The following is a 14,729-nucleotide window of genomic DNA, read 5'->3' on the forward strand; positions in this document are numbered from 1 at the left end:
GTTATTCATGCTTTCAGTGTTTTTGTTCTGGATTGTAGGTTAACTGCCCAGTTTTCTTCCAGAGAGAAACATAAATGTTGTTAGTATTCAATCCACAAAGTATACAACAACTACGCTAAAGCTAACGAGAATTCTTTTAGGATCAAACAACTATAATCTATAAAGTCTTTAAATTCAACGTCAGTCTAAGATTATTCTTGAATCCTCTTGAATTTAGGCTGTCGACATATTTTTTTTCTTCTTTATTTTAGTGTTTTTTAACTTAAAGCTAGTTCAACACTCGTCAGAAGAGGTCACCGAAATGGTGCCTCAGAAAAGAAGGACCCTTAAGGGGTGCCTCTTTCGAGCCCAACCAAGGGGTCTCGACAAACACAGAGTAACGCTATTTTAGCTGACTCACTGGACAGTCGACCTGTCGTTGTTTTACATGTAACACCCATCGACAGTCTTGAATTGAATAATCCTAATTGTGAATGCGCACCGCATAGTGCGAAACTTCCTTGTTTTTGAAAAATTTGATAACCTAATTGCGTATAGCCGCCGACTTTGGCGGTGGACATCTGCTTAGCCGGACTAAGCTGGCTTGTAGTGTTGGGTCATATTTGTCCGTACAGGTTGATAGCTTTTAGGAACTCTATTAAAGTTGACACGGTGGCCGCGTCGTTTCCTAGGGAGCTGCGGATACTTCCCGAAATTCCGAAGGATCTCCGGGCTGATTCGTATTGCGGACATGTACATATAAAGTGCTCGACGGAGTTCTGAACGCCGCAGATTGAGCACATCCGTCTGAAAGGACCACGTCCATCCATGTTATGAGAAACCCGCGTATGCCCGGTTCTTAAGCGGGAGATGACTCGTTGATCGTGGAGAAGAGGACAATCAACCCAGTTTTCGGTTGAGAGTTTGATTTTTCGCAGGTGCGGAGAGTAAGACTGAGCCCATTCAGTACCCCATACGTTCTTGAAAGTTTTCGTAATCCACCTTTTGACGTCATCGAAAGGAACCGTTTCTTCGAAACGAGGAGAAGAATGGCCAGTCCCGGCGAGGTTATCGGCAGCTACATTTCCGGGTATCCCACAATGTCCGGGAATCCATGCGTAGGTTGTGTTCGGCAGAGCATTCTCTAGCGTCCCCTGAATCCATGGATGTGTGGGCCTTTCAGATTGCAAGGCAGAAACCACGCTTGCTGAATCTGTAAGGATTAATACTGGTCGGTCGGATGGTATGGTGGCTGCTATGAAAATAGCAGCGGCTTCCGCGGAAAAAACGGAGCATATAGGAGGAAGACTAAGGCTTAGTGAAATGTCGGAGGCCGAAACTCCCAAACCGACGCCAAGGTTCGAGAGTGACCCATCGGTGTAGCGTTTTTCGTGACTGGGATACTTGTTATGTAGCCAAACGAGGACGGTAGCTCTAAGAAACGATTAATTGTCACCTGCGCGAAACTGATTTGCAATTGCGTTGTCTATGTTTGGTTTCGATGAGTGCCAACAAATATCTCCGTACCAGTGAACTTTGGCCACTGGGGGGAGGTCCACGTTGGCGGCCGACTGGAGGATTCTGCACGCTTCAGATAGGATAAAAATCCTGTCGTCTCCGGATGTTTTTTCGGTAATAGCGGCAGCTTTTCTGCAGACAGCCGTGTAAATGAAAAAACGGAAGGGAAGAAGACCTGCTTCGACGCAGCTTGAGTCCGCCGGAGTTGAAGGAAGCAACCCTGATATTATGCGTATATACCCGTGGTATACGGGAGCGAGAGTGCTAACGAGTCGGTCTAACGCTATACAAGTGAGTTCTAACCCGTATGTTAGCCTGCTATCGATTATGGCTTGCGCAACCCGGAAGCGCACTGCCCGATTGTTTGTTCGGTGGGGGCGTGAGATCGTCCGGATTATATTTAGGCGGGTTTGACAACTCTGCTTCACCGAGTCAAAGTGATGCCGGAAGGTGAGCCCATGGTCCACAGTGACCCCAAGCACCTTGACGGTTTTTTTGTTAGGAATAACTGCCCCATTGACCATAATTGGGACGGGGTTACGATGATTAGATGGACACACATGACATCTAACGCTTTTCGATGCGGACAGCTCGAAGCCGACTGCAGAGGCCCACTTATATACCGCGTTGACAGCTGCTTGGGTTTTAATTCTGACACGAACTGGTGTTTTACCGCTAACGACAAGAAGGATATCGTCAGCGTATACAAATACATATATGCCACTGGGAAGGTAGCTAAACACTCCGTTCATTGCCACCAGAAATAAGGTGACTGCTATCACGGATCCCTGTGGAACGCCGGTCTCTTCCCGATATGAGTCGGATAGGAAGTCACCAACAAGGACTCGGAAGGAACGCTGTTGTAAAAAATTCTGCACGAAACGCATGATGTGCCCTGATAGATTCCATTCAACTAGTTGACGGAGAACTAATGGACCCCATGTCCGGTTGAACGCCTTCGATAGATCTAGGGAAACGATCTCGGTATGCAAGCCACTGGAGTAAGCCGTATGTAGGACATCACCGAGTTGGGAAAAATAGGTTGAAGTCCCGTGCCCTGCTCTAAAGGCATGTTGTCTATGGTCCAAGAGGTCATGAGATTCCAGGAACTGTTTCAGTCGACGGTTCACCATCCGCTCCATCACCTTTGACATACAGCACGTGAGTGCAACTGGCCGGAATTTGGATGGGCCACGAGAGTCACTGTTAGTCTTCGGTATGGGGATGATAAGGCTTTCGCTCCATTCTGACGGAAAACTGTCCGTGAGCCATGTATTGTTGATGAGATCCAGGAGTTGTAGTTTGCCGGAAGGAGGAAGATTTTTTATGAGAGGATAACCGATGCCATCTGGACCAGCAGATTTACCGGTACTACATTTGATTGCGAATATTAGTTCACTGAGAGTGAATGGATTGTTGATTGGCGCGTTATCATGATCATCAGGAACGGAAAAATCAGCCACAGAACTGAGAGTTGGTTGAATACGGCGTTTAAAGAAATCGCTGTAGCTATCGATGGCTGCTAGCTTTGCGAAATATTCGCCTAGAGCCATTGCTACTGCTGGAGGTTCCGAAACATCAGAGCCTTGAATTTGAAGTGTAAGTGGTGTTGCTTTACGCTTTCCACTGAGAGCATTTATCTTGCTCCAGAGGTCAAAGGAAGTTTGTGTTGGATTGATGCTGTCCAAGAAATTTTCCCAGCTGGCACGCTTGGCGTCCGCGATTATCCTTTTGCATTCCATGTGTCGCCGCCGATATAGGTTAATTGCATTCTCCTTGTTAGGGTGGCCAATGGGAATACGCTTGACCGTGCGTAGTGCTTTCCTCCTAGATTTGACTGCTTTTCTGGTGTCATCCGTCCACCAGTGTAGAGCCTTCCTGCCCGGTCGATTGCTAGTACGAGGTATAGATGATTCCGCGGCATTGTGGATCACTTTGGCCAAATCGGTTAAGTTGGTGGGTGCATGATTTCGGGAAAGAAAGCGAAAGCTTTGAGTGTATTCGTTCCAGTCTGCCTTCTCGTACATCCATCTAGGCCGACGGGCCAAAGCCGGCGGGGAGGCACATGAGCCTATTCGAATAGGATGGTGATCGCTACCGTACATATCGGAGTCCACACTCCACTGAAAACGGTTAACGAAGGAGCGACTTACTGCAGCTACGTCGATGGCTGAGGAGGTATGCCCGTTAAAGAAGGTATTTGCACCTTTGTTAAGGACAATAAGGTCATGTTCCTCGAAAATATTTTGTAGGGCGATTCCTCTGGCATCAGAGCGGTGCCCGCCCCAAATAGGGTGATGAGCATTCATGTCGCCAACGAAAAGGGTGGGTCCGGGTATCACCTCAAGGATTCGATCAATCCGCTCACGCAGGTTGGGTAAGGTTCCGCAGGGGAGATAGACGTTTAAAACGGAAACCCTGATAGGCCCGTTAAGGCGTATTCCGACAACGGGTAAGTCTGAGTCGAGCCTGAGGACCTCAAAAGGGATCGACGTTAATACACCCAGGGCGACTGAGTGTCTCAAATTACTGCCACGGAGCATAGTCCAACGATATTGGCCACGAAGCGAGCGGTTGAGCTGCTCAACCGATACCCTGTTCACTTCCTGCAGAGCTAAGCACCACGGTGCAGTGTCATGAACTAGAAGTTCGAGGTTTGCGAGGTTATTATAGAAACCAATCATGTTCCATTGAAGGAGAAAGGTAATTGGTTTTGGCAGAGTTGGCGTGGGAAAAGAAGTTCGGGAAATCGATGAGGTTCCGCTGGAGTTCTGAGAAGTTTGCCGTAGAAAGGATCTGCCGCCCAGGTTGATGTGCTGAGAATGAGCTGCCGCTGCAACATTGGTGGTCAAGCTGGCAGTTTCGGAAGGCCTGGTTGTCAAACCGCTAATGACGGAGGGGGACTTATCACACGGGTTGAAGTGCCCGTGGAGCCCAGAGGGGGAGTCTATCCGCTGGGACCGGTTGTCCGAGAAGGATGTTTCGGAAAACCCTGACGATGGTATTGAAGGAGCATTCGGTGATGGTGAAGTTTCGACGGGATTTGGGTAGCGTTGCATGTGATGTCTAACAGGCACTCCAGGTACCATGGAGTTGGGCGAGCTGAGAGTACCGGAAAAGCTATTGACGGGGTGGGACTTACCACCCGGGTTGGGGTGCCCGGGGTGCCCAGGCTGCATCGCGAAAGAGCCGGCAGGGATACTGGAGGGTAATAAGGCTTCGAAATTGCTGGTATTGGTTGATTTGGCATTCGTTTGAGGAAAGAGGGCTTGACTTCCCACGTTGTCCATTGGGGTAGCGGGTAGAGCCCGACGCGTCCCGATTACTTCAAAACCTTCACCTCCCACGTCGTCCAGGAAAAATGGCTCAGAGGCCTGATTTCCCTCTTCCAGATCTTCTCCCAACGCCAGAGGTTGTCCGCCAGTTCCGGAGTGGGAAACGACCGCACCGACGGGGCTCTGGCTACCGGGAGTTTTAGCTGGGCAACGAACAGAAAACAGGAGCTCTTCGTCCATTTCTCCTTCAAGACGCCGAGGTCGACCCAACGATTCCGGTTGGGGTAGAGCGTCCGGTACATTGGCGCCCCGACTGTCAAGAGAGGTGAGAGGACTGATACGTTGGGCATGATGCCGGAGTCGATCCGGCGATGCTGGTTGGGGCAAGACTTCCAGTTCGCCGGCGCTCCGACGATCAGAAGCCATGAAATCGGTGTTGGGCTGTATGCTGCTATTTACGGTACCATTGAGGAAGGCTCTTTCGGGGGTGTCAGGTTTGGGGGGTTGGGGTGGCGGTGAGAAAATAGAGAAAAAGTTTGATGGACTTACCGCTTCTTGGGAATGGTCCCAAGACCTTCGGAGGCCTTCTTTTTCGTCTTTTTCTGTAGTTGGAATAACGATTCCGTTCGGGAGACGGCACTGATTGGACGTTTCACTGAAGGTGTGACTTGGTCGCTGGTTATTTCACTTTCACTCGGGAGAGAGGTTCTGGTACGTGTCGGTTTTGGTGTTTTCGGTGAAACCATGGTTTTCATCGGATTGGGTGAATAAAATTCAGCATTAACACTGCGGTCAGAGGAGGCTGATTCGGAATCTGAGAGTACATTTTGGCCCAAGTCAGTTTCAGTGCCGGTGATTCTATCGTTTGTATGGTGATTTTTTGATGGAGTGTTGATCGAACCGTCCGAGGTGGTCGATAGCATCGAGGTAGTGGTGTTTATTTTGCTAGAAACGGGTAATACGACTGTGGAAGTAGCTGACGGGATGCTGGTCGCAGTGGGTTCTGATGGACATGACAAGTTAGCGGCTGGCATCACAGCCTTCAGGAAGACCGAGATTTGCACTGTGAGTGCCTCAATTTGCTTAGCCTGCTCTGCAACTAAGGCTTTTAGCTGTTCAACTTCTTGGTTAGCGGCGGCCGGAGGGGCTGAACGGGCGGCAAGTGCCGCTCGAAGTTCAGCAATTTCGGCGTCTTTTGCTGCCAGCATTGTTGCCTGCTCTTCTGATCTCACGTTAGTTTGCTGAACAATAGCAGTGGTAGCGGGACCAGTCACCGAGGCGAAAGATCTACCACTTCGGTTCTGCTCCACTATTCTGCGGGCTGAAGGGTAGGAAAGGCCCTGATCGATCTTGATCCTTTGGACCGCGTTTTCGAACTGCCATAGAGGGCAGTCTCGGCTTGAAATTTTGTGATCTTTGGCGTTGCATGATTTGCAAAAGCTTTCGTGGCTACACTCTCTGTTCTCGGCGATCGGGTGATCCCCTGAACAGGTCCCACAGGTAGCGTTCTTGGCCTGGCACCTCAATTTAGTGTGACCGAAAAGCCAACAGTTGAAACACTGCATTGGACTCGGATAGTAAGGTCGAGTCCTGCAGCGAATATAGCCGAAGTCAATAGCATCAGGCCGAATAGTCCCACGGCAGGTGAGGACCAAGGCCGGAGTATTTTCTCTCGTTTGACCATTTCGTCGTGTGATCCTGCGGACTTCTTTGACACCCTGCTCCTTAAGTTCCTCTAATAGTTCATCCTCTGACCGTTCGATAACGTTCCGGCAGCTTACCACACAACGGACAGAGTTGAGGGTAGGGTGCTCGGTAACGCAAATTGCTGTACCGTCAATAAGCTGGCTCATTGTTAACAGCTTACTGTATTGTTTCTGACTCCTAACTTTCAGCGCGTAAGAAGAGGTCCTTCCTTCAGGAAAAGCCCCTTCGATTTTTCCACCGATAAATTTTTCCACCGACCGTCGGATTACGAATGGTCGATTGGGGAGAGGTTCATTTGCCCCCGACATCCTCATTAGGTGTAACTCTCCATGGAAGCCTTCCGGGTCCATAAACGGTGGAAGCGTAGGACCAGAAAACGTGCCATCAACCCTATTTCCTCCGAAATCGTTTTCGGGACCGTCCCACCAAGGAGTTGGGGGAGGTCCGGACGAACTAGCCGCCATGGCGGCCCCTTACTCTAAAGACACCACCACCACCAACTCACCTGAATTACGGCCTTGATGCAGATAGCGCCCAGAAACACCAAAACAGGAAGCAACGGTTGAACAACTTTGCACTCGCGCACTACAGAAAACTTTTTCCCAATGCGTAGGGATAATTATATATCCCGCACTAATTAAAGGTTCTACTGGTTTTACAAAACCTTCTCAAGGGTCTATTTCGGCCCCAGCACCCCAAGACTTGGGGGAGAAACCGTGTTCTTTGCTAAAATGCACTGGCGTATGCGAGGGAAATCACATTCAGGGGTCTATTTTGTCCCCGAATCCCCAGACTTGATCTTCTCTGCAACCTCAAGTTTTTTCACCACCGTTCACTATACGTCCGAATCCGTAAGCGGGAGAACGAAAGCGGCAAACAATGCTCTGCTTTAGGTCACCACCGGTCAGAAGTGTGCCTTTCCACCGATATGCACTGGCTGAGCGACGTTAAGTTTGGCAAAGTCAAAACTTTGCGAATAGTGGCGCACTCGCGGATGACCTTTTACAACAGAAAAGGTTCTGGATAAAGGATGTTCCATGCCCCGAAGGGCTGGAAATAGGAACAACTTCTCTTTGGAGTGTCAAGTAACACTGGTCGTGCACTAAAATAGTCACGAAAAAGTGACACGGCCGCGCGAAACCGTGATAAAAACGCGTTTTGCACTTCCCTCACCCGGGTGAAAAAAACTCGCACCGGCAAGAGGGGGACAGCCACCTGTGGCTATTAAAACTGTTAACACCAATCACTACAATCACGCACGTACCCCGTGAAAATAGTGAAAATAGTACGGTAATAACACTGATCACAGAAGAGACGAACGGTAATAAAAACGATAAAAACAGACGCAATTAAAAACCGTGTGCTCTCAAGGCCAGCTCGAAGCAAACTGATGCTGTCGACATAATCGTTTGCCTATCTGACATTAATGACAAGGCTTACATGTCCAAACATGTTCAATAAAATATGTCCTCTATGGTTTCAAGCTAAACGATTGTTATAGAATGGAAGTTAATATATCTATGAATGTAGTTCATAAATCTTCTAGAGCTTCCTTTGCCGATTGACCATTTTTGCCTGGCAAGCGCTCTATGTCCAGGTAAATAGAGAGAAAAAAAAATCCCCGGGGTTCAATCCCACAACCTTCAACATGATGGTGCTGAACAGCTCCGCGTTTCCGCTAGTCTATTTGCACCCCATGTTATTTGAGGTATTTCTTTCGAAATTTCCAGGTTTTATAAAAAAAATGGTAAACCTACTGGAAGAATCACTGAAACTATTTTCGATTAAATTCCAGGAGGAGAACAATAAAGAACGCTTCGAAAAAAGTTACAACGAATTCATAAGGGGTTCTTTAAGGAGGAGGGGTAGACTAAAGAATTCCTGGTAAAGTTTTAAGTCATCCTTAAAAAAACCTGAAGTAGTATCTAGAGGAATTGTAGGAGAGCCGCAAGGCGTTTCTTACACAATCTTTGAAGATTTCCTTAAAATCACTAAAAATCAGTAGGAATCGCTGCACGAGTTCCTGGAAATAATTCTTGATCTAAATTCTAGAGAAATGTACACGTAAAAAAAATGTGCTGTAGGAACTACCATTTCAGGGGGTTAACTTAAGCGCTCGCACCGACAATTTTCAGCAGACCACAAATGCGCATGATTTTACCATGTCTGTAGTCGAAATCAGATTGACGAAAAAGATTTCTGTCAAATGTACCATAAAGGTGGGTGGGATGTACTACAATTATATTACAATTGTACTAGTTATTTTCCCTGAAATTCCATTGTAATTTTAAAAATGGACGTAGTCAGCAAAAATATTTTTTTTAAAATAGAATTTTATCCCGTATAGGTATGGAAGAATTCTTGTTACAATTTCAGATGAAATTCTCAAACTTTCCAAGTCGAATTGTCTGAGAATATGTTCAGAAATTCGCTTTATAGTAAGGCATCTTCCACAAATTACGTAACCAGTGTGTCTACTCATTTACAGAAATGAAATTCCCTGATATTTTCATTTTTTTTAGATTTAAAGAAAAAATAATTCCAGGTTTACGAAATTTTCCAAAATACATAAATGATTGACAAACGGTTAAATTTAGGTGACTAAAAATTTATTTTCAAAGATTGGTTGTTTCAAAACCAACTTAAAGAAAAAAATCTAACGATAAATTTCAAAGTTGTTTTCACTTCAATTAAAAAAAATGTTTATCTGTTTGTTCTAAATGCGTAAACAACATACGAAAAATTTAGTGAAATTTTATGTTTATTATTTAATTTCCACGAAAAACAAAAATGTTCATAAAATTTTCCAAAGTGTCTTCAATCATCAAATCAGATATGGAAAAATATTCTATTTGATCTTAACCCTCTAATACCCAAATTTTTATTTTCGATCTAAATATCATTTTTAGTTATCTAAAATCGTTCTAAACACGTTTTGGGCAATGATTTATTTTTATTCGCAAATCTATGAATTTTGATTTTTGATTTTTATAATTTTTATTTTTGAACATCCCTATCCTTTTTCATTTTTTCTTGAAGCCTCTTCTAGTTACCTATTTTTGGCAACAATAAAAATTCAAGTTTTCACGGTACTTTTAGAAATAATAAATTTCAAATATTTTTCTGAAAATATTTTTATTTTCCGTGTAATTAACGGAAACACAGGTTTGGAATTATTTCAATACCACCAAGTCCTTCTTCTGTTATAGGTTAATAATAGAAAAATATAAAAGGTACGATTTTTTATATATCACGTTAAATAAACCCCAGGCATTTGTAGGTTATATAAGAATACAATTTTTCAAACAATTTTCAAAAATACAAAAAAGTTTCAAAAGTCATAAAAAACTTTTCTCATATGCGTGTTATGAGTCAAGGTTTAAGCCAAAAATAAAATCATTTTGATTTCCGAGCTACGAAAAAATACACAAAATTCCAAAGTGTACCCCGTCTAAAGGCGGGGTTGGGTATTAGAGGGTTAAAGAAAAAGTAACCTTTCCCTTAAAATGGGATTCAGATTTATGGACATTCAGTGACGTACCCAGAATATTTCTCTGGAGGCCGTATTATAATTTTTTTTCTGGATGGTATCATGGGGAAATTAGGGCTGGTAGCGTCTGATAGTCTTAGAATTAGGAACTTTAGAGAACTCTTGCCTGAAAAAAAAAATAAACCATCCATGAATTATAAATATAATCCTAACATGAATCACGAGTCGTGATCACGAACATGAATCACGAGTGATTCATGACATGCGAGCTGAATTCTTCATTTGAACACATTCTAAGAAAATGAAAAGATGACAAGTATATTACTGTCAATTTGTTTCACATATTACTCCGAAAACTTCTTCAGGAGTTTTTTTTGTGATTTTTACGAACTATTTTTTGTCATTCTTCGAAAAATATTATAGATACCCCTCAAAAATGAAACCACGCTAATTCAATAAAAACCACACTCCTACATCTATCACGGATGGTTTTCTACAGTTTTGGCTAAGAGATTTCTTCGATGATTCCATCAGAAATTGCTAAAAAAGATCGTTTCAAATATTCTGGAGTTCTCTGGAAATTTATACATTGATTCTTCAATTGATTTCTCTAGGACTTACTACAATTAAACAAAAATCCCAAGGAAGTCTTCAAAAAAATTCCAATTAATGATCCTGAATTCTCTACAGGAAAATGTAAAAAAAATCACGAGGAATTTCTAAAGAATATCCTAGTGTAATTTTTGATGAAAGTTGTGTGAGTTATTATGATGAATTTCCTAGGTTTTCTTGATAAATTGCTAAGATAATAAATAAAAAAAATCTAAGGTCTGAATATTGTCTTTTTGAAGATTTTTTTCGGACATAATCCAGCAATAACTGTAATAATTTCTGTAGCATTAACTGGTGTGGAACCTTGAATGAAATTTTTAAGAATCCATGGTGATTTGTAAATTGTATTTGAAAAATTATTAGTAAAGTTTTTGAATCGCAGCACTAATATTTTGATGATATGCTGCAATTTATAGAGGAATCATTGGAAAAAAATATAATATATTTCATCGAATAATGCCAAATGAAATAAAAATGGAAGTTTTGAGCAATTCCGAAGAGTCATTATGGATGGTTTTTGAAAGAATCCTTATAAAAATGCCTGGATCAAATGAAAAAAGGTATTATTGTAGGGTTTCTTGTAAAATATTGATTTCTTTAAAAAGATCTGGAATAAACCTTTGAAGAAGAACTTCTGTAGGACCTGTGGGAAGAATCCTAGAAGTAATACTTGAAGAAATCGACGAAAGACTCAGTGGAAAAATATGCGAGAGAAATACTGAGATTTTTTCATCGGAGTAATATCTGTAAATATTAACTCCAGTAGCGTAAAAGTGTTTTAAAATGTTTTGGAACAAATTCTGAAGAAATTCCTCTGAGCCTCCATTGAAACATTGCTGTTGTCATTCCTGGTGGAGTTCTTGAAAGTATTCCAGAAGGAATCTCTGAAGAAATAGTTACGTAATATTCTCTGAAGGTTTTTCTGGAGCCTCTAGAATGTTGCATCAGAATTCACTGCAAGCCTATTAACTCTCTCTTTCCCACGACTTTGATCGACAATTTCTTTATGAACAAGCGTTTTATAAAAAGTAATTAAACAAACAAATGATTTATTTTTTCAAAATCAATTCAATGTTTTGGTTGTTTTACTATAGTAAATTGATTGTTTATCATAAGTTTTACTATTTAAACAGTTAGTTGACTTTTGGATTAATCTGATAAGTATAGTATTCATCTGGTTCGGTTTGTCTCAAATTCGTCGAAAATTAATGGATCTCTGAAGCTACCATGGGAAAGGGAAGGGTTAAGGCGGAAAAGGTGACTTTAGAAACCATACTAATTAAAATTTCGTTAGAAACCTTAACCAAAAGAAGATACTTTTTAGAGACATGCATTGAAATAGTAACCAATCCTTTAAAATGGGACCTGCTAACCTGAATATATACTTTTTTCGTACCTGTTGTAACCTTTAATCTTTTCCTAGAAAATTATTCTTTCATATGCTCATGAAAGATACCCAACTGGAACCGGGAATCTCACTTGCATTTACCATTTTGGCAATCCTAAGCCCTGCTTCTTTGTTTAGACAAGTTGTATTCGGAATAAATAAAAATAACTGAAAATTAAATGATTGAATATCTCAAGTAGCGTTGTAATAGCGGCACAGCCGAAAATTTTGATGATTGGAGAGATTTTGTGTTTTAAAAAGGACATATTCTACCATGTTTTACTGGTTCGAATTATTTCCCCTGAGTATTACCGCAAAAAAAATGCAACGTCTAGATGTGGAAATATTAACCCGAGATATTCGGCAAAGTTGAAGCATGGGTTGAGAACTTTCCAAAATGGCCGTTCAAGTTGTCATATTTTGGCAACACTGCTATCAAAAGAGCCAATTATGTGAGGGTGTGATATGCAAATACCAATAAAAAAGAAAAGATCAAAGCCATAAAATTTGAGCGGAATAGAATAATAGAGTGTTTGGCAACATAGCAATTCTCTTCAACTGTAATCCAGTTTTTCATTAAGGTTTCAAAGCTTTGTCCTAGCTGGCAACACTGCTCAAGTAAAATTCCACCACCAGGCAGTGCTAGTGTGCATGAAACTTTTGTTTTGCGGATATCTTAGGATCCCGACCACTTAGAAAGATGGCGTCTTCGCCGGAGTTTTTCAGTAGCTCAAAGACTATCATTATTCCCAGCCAAGAGATTTGAGATTTTGCCACCAGGCGGCGCTAGTGAGCATTGAATTTTTGTTTTGCGGTTATCTCAGAATCCTGACCACATGACGACGTCTTCGGCAAAGTCGTTCAGTAGCTCATGGGCTATCATTATTAAGAGAAAACAACTTCACAGAAGACGCCATCTTTGTAAGTGGTCAGGATCCTGAGATATCCGCAAAACAAAAGCTTCAAGCTTATTAGCACCACCTGGTGGCAAAATTTTGAATCTCATGGCTTTTACAAAGTTAGCGCTTGAGCTACTGAACAACTTTGTCGAAGACGCCATCGGAAAAGTTAAAAAAAACAGCAAGTCAGATTGTCCCATAGTGAAAAGTAACCGCATATCAGTCCCATTACAGATTTCCGCACCGTGTAACACAAATAAAGGACTGTATTCTGATCATCTTTATATTTTTCTCAGATAGATATCGTAGTGTATCGTATCGTAGGTTGTGCTGGGGTCACGAGGGTACAAAATTTGGGAAATGTGATTATTTTTTTATTCATTGCAGTTACAACACTGAAGTTTTTATGTAAAACGTTTGATAATGATCGATTGTTATCATTTCAACATAATTTTTATAAGTGGACCGTCCCGGAACATCGTAGCCGGTTCCACCAAGGCCAGTTTGGAGACATTTCCGTTTCATGTCCAAAACATACCGTGCGACGTCTCAATCTTCTTGAATTCGAAAGAACATATCAATAAAGGAAAAATAAATTAAATATCAATAGATTTGGCCACTCCAGAGCACCTGACACAGTTCTTTGGTAACGACTTTTGTTCAAAATTCTGCTAAGAATTTTCTTATAATTCTGCAAAATAATATTTTCCGGAAATTTCTCCAAAAAGAATACAGGTCGTTTCAACAGACACTCTCAGGTGAAAAATATCTGTGAAGAAGTTGATGAGAATACCTACAACTCTAATGAAAAGTAGGTAAGGTACCGCGGGACAAGTGGGTAAATGGGGTAAGTGAAAATAGTTAATATATTTTTAAGAATATGTGAATTACCGTATTAAATTAATGCGTAAAGCCATTCAGAACATTACGATAGGTAAGAGATTCCTGAGATTTTTCAGCCATTATTGCATACTAGAGTGAAAGATTGTTAACCTGTCAACTATCACTCCGTAACAAGTTGGCGGCGTGCAATCTTATTTTAATAATTTCAGTGGAAAAAAGTTTCGGAAAATAATTTTCTGTAACACTTCTAAGTTGTCCCGTCTGACAGTTTCAAACTGCAATAAAAAAAGTTTTATAATTAATTCGACGTAGACCTAAAAATAACTAAATTTAAATAGGGTAAAAGCACCGGTTTTGGCCAGCCTAAAATGTCAATAAAATTACATGGGAAGCCGCATTTATACTACAAATACGTCAAATGCAAGCTTTCAATCCATATTATCTATGTAAAATATCGAAACTGAGCCAAAACCACTTTTTCACTTTGAAAATCTTGTTGGTTAATATAGGTCACCAGTACCAGTTTTGGCCAGAGATTTACCTTCGGTTCCTAAATTGGCCAATCGCATTGATTTCTCATGAGAGTGGCCAAATTAAGAGTACCCTGGCCAAATTAGGTGTATGGTAGTTAAAATTATAAAGAAAATGAATTGTTTTCCTTATGCTTTCAATCAATTTGGACGTATAAATTAATGTAGTTCTATCATGGGAATGTGATCTACTCAATACGAAAGGTTTTATACTAATTGGCTATGTAAAACGGTGTATGATTCACTATGGCTACAATTGGCGTATGGCCAAAACCGGTGCTTCTACCCTACCGCCAATTTTCTAATCACGTGGGGCAAGTGAAAAGTTTCTCATTACAGATTGAATTTGTGTTTTCTCTGAAGGTAGCTATAAGTAAACATGGTTCACATTTATCATAGAAGAACAGAACGTGCTTGTAATTCAAGAAACACTACTCAAAGCGTTAAAAGCTATTAGAAATCATGAAACTTCTCTAAAAGAGGTTGCCA

General features: G+C 41.8%; 1 protein-coding gene across 4 annotated transcripts in view; it reads right to left on the bottom strand.

Moving 5' to 3' along the window:
• The window catches only part of LOC5574257, a 102,308-nt gene that overhangs the window by 17,998 nt on the left and 69,581 nt on the right, over nucleotides 1-14,729 (bottom strand). The gene's annotated exons all lie outside the window — the stretch shown is intronic.

This window comes from Aedes aegypti, chromosome 1 (assembly GCF_002204515.2).
Source record: "Aedes aegypti strain LVP_AGWG chromosome 1, AaegL5.0 Primary Assembly, whole genome shotgun sequence".
NCBI lineage: Eukaryota > Metazoa > Arthropoda > Insecta > Diptera > Culicidae > Aedes > Aedes aegypti.